At 53.1% G+C, this 6,200-nt stretch overlaps 1 protein-coding gene across 14 annotated transcripts in view; it reads left to right on the top strand.

The window, feature by feature from the left end:
- Positions 1–861: 861 nt before the first annotated feature.
- Positions 862–6,200, top strand: part of MGA (MAX dimerization protein MGA) — a 66,059-nt gene continuing 60,720 nt past the window's right edge. For 11 of the 14 annotated variants that reach the window (XM_080594176.1, XM_080594173.1, XM_080594184.1 and 8 more), the window contains exon 1: positions 862–1,191. The gene's annotated coding sequence lies outside the window, so the exon portion shown is untranslated. Of the gene's footprint in view, positions 1,192–1,804; positions 1,994–6,200 lie in introns of those variants that run through there. The other 3 variants (XM_080594177.1, XM_080594175.1, XM_080594180.1) reach the window with 2 other exon arrangements.

Here is a 6,200-nt window from a genome sequence, read left to right as displayed (position 1 = left end):
CAGTAGAAGTACCATTATGGCACTCTCGGAAAGCAGCCACCAGCAGCGCACCCTTCCCACACCTTCTGATAAGGAAGCCCTTATTTGGGATGCAAAATCAACACTGGAAAGCTAGGAAATGGCAGTTTTACAATTATCTCAGCAATCTTTATCTGGCTGCCCTGCGCGTAACGCTGATTTCATTAAATATTCACACATTATTTTCTTCATATGATCCTGACTCATTCGGTGCACAGGAAGTCGCATCCGTAATTCTGACATTTTGCAGGCTGAATGATTGATTCAAGCCTTTAAACAGCACACTTCAGGCGTGAGGGTGGTGGTTGTTGTGAGAAGCAATTATTGTTGTTTAAACGTAATTATTTTTGCGTTATGACTAATTATAAACGGGTGTTATTACTGGGAGAAAGTTTGTTTATGGGGGTTGGAGTTCGGCAGGCACAAACACACCGGGTAACAGCTTTGGCAGCCGGGCGCCCCTCGCCGCTCCCGTGTGTCACGCTTCCTGCCTCCCACCCCCTCACAACCTGCGTTACTCCGAACTAATTTTATTTATAACTAGGCAAGGCAGCGCCCGTTTCTGCCCGCTTTTTGGGGCGCACACGCCCTTGGCTTCCACAAGCCCCTCGGTTCCCCAAGGCGCGGGCCGCCGCCTTTGTGGCACGGGCGAGCGGGGCGTGAGGGGGCGCCGCAGGTGCCCCCCGAGGGCGGCTCCGGCCGCCATTTTGTGCCCCCTGCCCGCGGCGGCCCGGCCGCGCGCGCTTCCCTCGCGCCACGGCGGGGGAGGGGCGGCAAGGGCGGCGGCGGCGGCAGCAGGGCGGAAGCGCGTCGGCGGGCGGCACCGGCCAATCAGCGGCGCGCTGCCGGCGGGCGTCGCGAGGCAGCTTTGCCGCGGCCGCCGCGCTGCGCTGCTCCCCCCTCCCGGTTGTCCTCCCCCCCTCCCGGCCCCGGTAACGGCCGCGCGGCGCCGCAGCCGGCGCCCTGTTCCCGCGGGGGCGGCCCCGGCCGAGGGGAGGCGGGAAGGGGGGTGGGGGGGGGAAGCAAAAACGGGAGCGGCCCACGTGATGGGCCGGCGCAGCCAATGAGGACGGCAGGAGGGTGCGCGTGGCACGCGAAGGCCGCAGGAGCCGCGAGCGGGCCGCGTGGGCCGGGGCGGTGCGCGGCGCCCCCGGAGCCGGCGGCGGGAGGCAGGTAGGAGGCGGCCGGCCGGCCGCTGCCCGCCGCGCCCCCCCCGCGCCCCCGGGGCCGGAGCAGTGCTCGAGGAGGCGGCGTGAGGCGTGCGCGTCACGTGAGCGCGGCCGCCCAATCACACGTGCGCGCTGGCAGGGCCGCGTTTGAGGCGAGCGGGCCGGGGAGCGGCGGCGGGCGGGCGGCGATCGCTCCTAACCCGCCGCTCTCCTCCGGGGTCGCGGCCGGCGCCGCCGCACCGCGAGTGGGGGTGCCCGGGGGTGGGGGTGCCCCGGCGGTGGGGGTGCCGGCTGTGAGGGGCGGACGGGGCGGCGGGGCTGCCCGTTGCCTTCCACCCTCCGCCCGGGAAGGGTCCGGTGCGGCCCGGCCCCGCGCAGCTGCCGCCTCCCGGGGCCGGCGGGCTCCTGGGGCCTGGCCCCCCCGCCCCGTCGGGGGCGTGCCCGGCGCCTCCCGTCACACGGCCTCGCCCCGGCCCCGCGGGCCGCGCCCGCCCCCTGCCGAGCGGGCCCCGCGGAGGGGACGTGCGGGCGGGGGGGGGGGGGGGGTGAGGCGGGGCGTAACGGCTCGCGGGCGGCCGTTGGCCCGCGGCGCCGCGCGTGCGCCCGGGCACGTCGCGTGAGGCGGCCGTTGGGCAGCGCCCCCTCCGGCCCCGCCCCGCCCCGCCGCTCCCTCTGCAGGCGGCCCCCGCCGCGCGCTGCCCGGCCCCGCCGCGGCTTCGTGCGGGGCGAGTGCGCCGGCAGCCCCGGGGTGGCGCCGCGGGGCGTCCCCGGATTCAAAGGGAGCCGGGGAGCGCCGTTTGTAACCGGTAGGCGTGAGGGCTTGCGGCTGTTCCTTCAGCCTGGCAGGCTGAGTGGCTTCCAGTAGGTTTCCAGTAGCGTGGTTTGGGTTTTTCGCCTCGTTCCTTGAGATGTCAGAGCTCGTGCGTTCGCGCTGCGACGCTGTTGGTGCGTGGCTTCTGAGCTCACAGGTCGTCTTCAGCCTCCCTTGGCAAATCTACTTGAAGATTTGAAGACAGTGCAGACTCTGAAAACTGAAGGTCTCGTGAAGAAGAGGGCTGCAAGGGGAAATAGCGATTCAGGGCGCTCTGCCCAACGCAGCCGCTCAGCACGCTGCCGCAGCACCCTTTTGGTGCCCTCAGGCACAGGTTGTTTTGTTTGTGAGTCTATTGAGAACCGGAATGGGGAATTGATTCTTCTTGAAAGTCTTGCTGTGGGCGAGCATTTTTGTGCCTGTGTATGTGTTTGTGGGAAAATAGCTTAGTTCTTAGTCCTGGCAGAGATGGCACAATTAATTCACTTACGTATTCTGTCAGGCAGCACCAGCTACTAAACTCACCTACTGCTTGCTCAGTGTTGGTGCACGTGCTGCTGGGAGGTTAACATGCAACTGGATGAAGCCAATGTTAGTCCCACTTGTTAATAAACTTGCTTGGTTGTCTACCAGGAAAAAAAATGAAATAATTTTTTTCACTAATACCAATTCTTTACACTAGATTACACTAAAGCATGTGACTGTATGTTGACTGTTTAAAGCTTAATTTCCTGAGGAACTGGAAGTCCAAGATGCTTACAGACATGGTGGAAATAGATCTGTGCCTTAGAGGAGTGAGGAAGAGCTTTCACCTGAGAACAGCCGTTTGTCCATTTGCTGTTGCATAGGCAGCAGAGGATCTATTAAAAGAAATGGAGACATGATATGCAAGTAGGCAACAGTCCCATTAGCTACAATACCAGCGAGACTTTCTTCTTGAGGTGTTGTTCTTCAATAATTAAGGATGTGGTGGGGTTTTTGTTTGGTTGCTTCGTTTTTAAATACTGTGTGACTTTAGAATCTAGCAGTGAATTATGATGGCAGAGATTCTCTTTCCACAGTGAGATGGAATATTCTTTCCTTCTCTGATGGATTCTGGCTCTTCTAGTGCCTATGATAAATCCTTGATGTGTCTCTTTCTGATCTGGATAAGGAAGAATGGAGTGAGAACAATTTGGGTGAGAAGAATGGTGAAGGCTTGTCATGAGAAGAAAGTAGCCAGAAGAGCCTGTTTAACAAAAACCGAATCAAGGCCCAAGTAGGAAGGCAGTAAGGGATATGAACATTACAGAAGATGGAAGATGGAGTGCGGAAGCCAGATAAAGTGTATCTACAATGAAAATGTTTGCATTCATTGCTACAGTCTCTATCTTCAGGAAAAGCCACTTTGGAAAACAACAAGGTCGTGACCAGTTTAGGTTGTGACCTAAGTACAGTTACGCAGATACTTGGGATGATGGAGTTGTGCTGTTTTGCTGACTCTTGCAGTGCAGTGCTTTTTGCTAATATTAATGTTGTGTGGTTGGCCTGACCGCAGGGTAAGTCAGAAATGAAGATGGATGTGAAACTTGGAACCCATCGCCAACAGTCCGGTGCTTTAATTGCAGTACTCTCCTTTGTCGTAACTGAACAGGGGAATAGGGTTTCCCTGATGGTTACAATTTGATGCACGAGAGCCACTGGCGACTCCGTAGCAATGAGCATCTCTACAAAGCATGAGCTGAATGAGTAGCATAGTCCTGAGCTCAGATAAAGTCTTCCTTAATTTCCTGACTTGCTCTGCTGAATGTTCATATTTTTGGCTCTTATTTTTTTCTATTATGTGGAGAGGATCCTCAACTGGAGATCTGTGCATGCGATAAAAGTTCTTTGTGATGGCTGTGAAGGGACTGAAATTCATCACAATGGTGTCGCTCTTGTTGATTATGGCCAGTATTACATGGGAGAGAGCAGAAAAAATTGGTTTCTTCTTTTATCTTGTAACTTCCCGTAGTTGGAAGAATAGCATATTGAAAAAACCACAGCGTATTAATGACTTTATGAAAAATAGGGGGAGTAATTAAAATGCTTTATTTCAAATATTGAAATAATAACACATTGTAAATACCTACACAGGTAGAACACTGTGGTTATTTGCAGTGAACACTGACATTTCTCCCTTTCTTCTCCCCGGTGGTTCATAACTTGTATAAATGGGTTGTGTGTTTCGTTTTGTAGCCTTCGGTGTTTGGGAGGATCTCTGTGTATCCCCAAAGCTCAGGTAGCTCCTTAGAGACTGGATATTGCGCACTGCGTTGTGGGATTAATGGTGTCAAACAAAACACTAACTTTAAGGGGGACTGAAAGTTGTGACACGCTTGGCAGAGTTTTTTCTGTAGGAGAGGCTGGTGCAGGTATTTCCTCCCTCCCCCAAGTGTTTGCCCGCAGAATAGAAACAGCAGCTTTTGCAGGGGTGCAGCTGTCGGTCTATGAAGCACTTCCTGAGCTACCAGCTAGTCAGCTGGGAATAGTCAGAGCTCCGGGTGGTGAGAAGTGAGTCGGGTTTTACTATAAAGTCATGCTCTGAGCTGAAATGTGACGTCTCACAAGCTGTGTCATTCCTGCACGCTGGGGATAAGTGAGTTCCCTGTGCAGGTACGGCATGCGTTTTGGTATATTTGCATCAACAAGGAAACCACAATCTGGAAAAGCAGTTTACTTACTATTTTTTGTTTTCCCCTGCAACAGTCCGTTTCTTAAAATGTCTTTTTTTTTTATCTTAGGCCACAGCTAGGTTCTACCACTTACACCTGTAATCTTCTTGACATCAAATTATACTTCCTCACTGTAGCTAAAGGAAGAACTTAAGCTACTTCTCTGTCACAGCTAAGTGGTGTAAACCATTTCTTTTTTTAAGTAGATCTGGGGTGGGATTTTGTTGCCTAAGCACAGGGGTCCAGAGCCATTACATATGGTGTGACATCTGTGTACAGCAAACACTCAGCTCTGGCAGGCCAAAACTCTTCTGGAGAAGCAGTTGGAGAGCACTGGGACAAGTAATGGTACACAAATGGGACTGTATACCTTGAGAGGAGCAGTGTAATCCAGCATGGAGTTTGAGAATTAACAGACTTTCTTGCTGCGTGCTACTGTGTTAATCATTCGCCCACGTGGCAAAGCATTGGCTAAAGAAAGTGTGTTTTTGTATTTTAACCCTTCTAGTGTACACATTGCGCAACGCTTCTTACTATTTATAACATCGCTAGACTTCCAGGTCTTTATAAATGTTTTTTGTGGCCACGACTTGGGACTTGGTATGATTTTCAGGGCTGTCTGGTCTTTGTTACTGGCAGACTTTTAGACTAAGACTCTGCTGACTCACTTCTGCTGGGAGTATTGTATTGCCACGGTTGTTTTGGTAGCTGTCCGTTCCAGCTAGTGAGTGTAGTTTCAGCTGCTGTCACTTTTAGCTAGTGAATGTGAGAGCTGAAAGCCTCCGTTATACTCCAGTGGTAGTGCCTTTCATATACCATATCTGAAAGTACGCCATCTGACACAAGTCTGATGTCGTATCTCTACTTTTGCAGTAGGGCTCTCCGTGTTCAGACTGAAGAGATGACTGCTAACAAAAAACCATCAGCACCTCTTTTATGTTTTCCGCAGGTTTGCAACCGTTAAGTTCTGCCTAACTGTCTGCAAGATGCCTTGCTCTCCTCATACCCACCTAGCAAAGCCTGGGCCTTGTGACCCTCCAGCTGGTGGTCTGCTACGGATTTATTTATTTATTCATTTTTGAGAGGGGTTAGAAATAAGAGTGGCTGAAAAGCACAGGTTTTCAGTCCAGCTCCAACTAGCCAGTCTGTGGACTGCTGGTTGGTGAAAGTTACGGTGGCTGTTATTTGTGGTGGGTAGGCTGGGAATTGGTGCTCTGTGCTTGCAGGCATTACTGAAAGAAGGAATGTGGTTTGCATGACACACGTTCAAAATACCATGTTTTAGGAAATAGTGTTGGGAAATACAGTCTGTAAAGATTGTAGTTTATGCTTTCGAGGTTCTGCAAAGCACTGCTGGGTAGTGAACTTCAGAGTTTCTGATATGACCATTACGTTATTAGTTACTACCAGGTGACTCCACTGATCGTGGAGGGCAGTATGCAGTTGGTGCAGGCCAGTTCCTTTCTCTGCTACCAGTTGGTGCCTAGCACAAACAGGGCTTAGAACTGC

Source organism: Anser brachyrhynchus, assembly GCF_964034855.1.
Source record: "Anser brachyrhynchus genome assembly, chromosome: 5".
NCBI classification, from domain to species: domain Eukaryota; kingdom Metazoa; phylum Chordata; class Aves; order Anseriformes; family Anatidae; genus Anser; species Anser brachyrhynchus.
The sequence above is the reverse complement of the archived record's forward strand: the minus strand, read 5'-3'. Positions and strand labels throughout refer to the sequence as shown.